General features: G+C 40.8%; 1 non-coding gene across 1 annotated transcript; it reads right to left on the reverse strand.

The window, feature by feature from the left end:
* Positions 1-1,176: 1,176 nt before the first annotated feature.
* LOC135276277 (small nucleolar RNA U13) lies at positions 1,177-1,279 on the reverse strand. The gene has a single exon (XR_010343853.1). It is a non-coding gene; the product is annotated as a small nucleolar RNA U13 (small nucleolar RNA).
* Positions 1,280-1,629: the final 350 nt, after the last annotated feature.

Consider the following 1,629-nt stretch of genomic DNA (forward strand, 5'->3'; position numbering starts at 1 on the left):
GACCCATGGGCCATGGAGTGTGGGCCCCGACAGAGAGGAAGCTTTTCCAAGTCGTGTTTCGTGCACAGGAGAACGTTCTTAGTGTTTTCTTCCGCGCATTTTACAATCTGAACCACAGACCAGGTTTACCGCTTTGATTCGAAATGTAAACATGGTTTTTACTATGCCTCCCAAACAGTTTGGAAATGAAAACCAAAAAAAAAAAACAAAAATCGGGAGGGATTTAGAGTTGCATAATATAAGCATTTACAGCAGAATTTAAATAACTGCATTTGCTGCTCACATAGCATATGGTTTGAGAATGTTTCACTGTATCTATTCAAAGAGAGAGGCATCCATTTATCACAGATGGTGATATTATTTATGATGGAAACTTACATTAATCCTGAGCATCCCAATTATCTCAATTCATATAAATAAAAAGGAACAGCATTCCTGTTCTTTATGATGGTCTTTTTCCTCAAAAATAAAGAGCTTGTTTTTAATATAGTCCACATATTTTCTTTCCACTAATTACAGATAATTTTAAAAAACTTGTATGTACCATTGAGTCATCGGCGTTTTTCCTGCACATGTGAGTTTCATCTGCTTGCCAGTTAGCATCTGTAGCTTTGTTTGGTTTATACCAGCATTTAGAATAATTATATTAATGAGAAGTCTTAGGGGACAGAGTAGAAAATGCTTTCCTGATGACTGAGTAAACAAAAAGAGAAAAGAATACACCAGAAGATAAAAGCCATTTTCTCTTTCATTTTATAGCCTTTATCTTGTGAAAAGAACATTTAAACTGAGCTTTCCAATAGGGAATGGGGAATTATAAGGGAGAATCCTGAAAAGCCAATGGGGAAAAAAATTCCTTAAGTGGAAGGTGACATCTTTTATCCTTGTGACACCTGGATCATTAAGACGGGCAGAGGACAACAGGGAAACCACCCATCAATGTCCTGTGGGTCGGGGTGCTACATATTATATATAGACTTCTTTATACTTTCAACAACCTCATGCATGAAGTCTTTCTATTATCCCCAATTTTCACATAAACAGACTGAGACCCAGAGAGATTAAGTAATTCAGCCAAGGCCACACAGCTAAGAATTCTGAAATCAGAATTTGGACTCAGGATCCCTGCACTCACTCTCGTGCTGTCCTGTCTCAGAGCATGGGCTTTATTTTTCACATCAGATGGTCAACGTGCCAACATCATAACAAGGTTTGAGGGAGACACGTCTCACACATGAGCGTCAAAACCCAATCATCACCCTTATGACTACAAAAGGACCCAGGCTTTACTTCAAATCCGTATGTCACTCTGGCTCCGCTTTTTCCTATAGAGAGAGAGAATGTCTGTGCTTGGTAGACACAAGCGTTGCCATACTGTCACTGGCTGATGCTCAGGGCACTCTAGAGATGCTGAAAGCCAGCTTGCAAGTACCTACAGTTAACATTGAGGAAAGAAGGATTGGGAGACGGAGCCCCTGAATCCAGCAGCGCCTGAAGCTGGAGCCCCTGGACTTTTCCCCTTCGTGGCTTGGGCCGGCCTGAGATGCCTTCCTGTCATTCTTAAATTGACTATGCCCAGCATCCTGTCTGATGGATGAGGCCACTGAGCTTATCGAGGTTCTTATTTAA

Source organism: Aotus nancymaae, unplaced genomic scaffold, assembly GCF_030222135.1.
Source record: "Aotus nancymaae isolate 86718 unplaced genomic scaffold, 86718_ANA_hifiasm-v0.15.2.pri h1tg000021l, whole genome shotgun sequence".
Lineage (NCBI taxonomy): Eukaryota > Metazoa > Chordata > Mammalia > Primates > Aotidae > Aotus > Aotus nancymaae.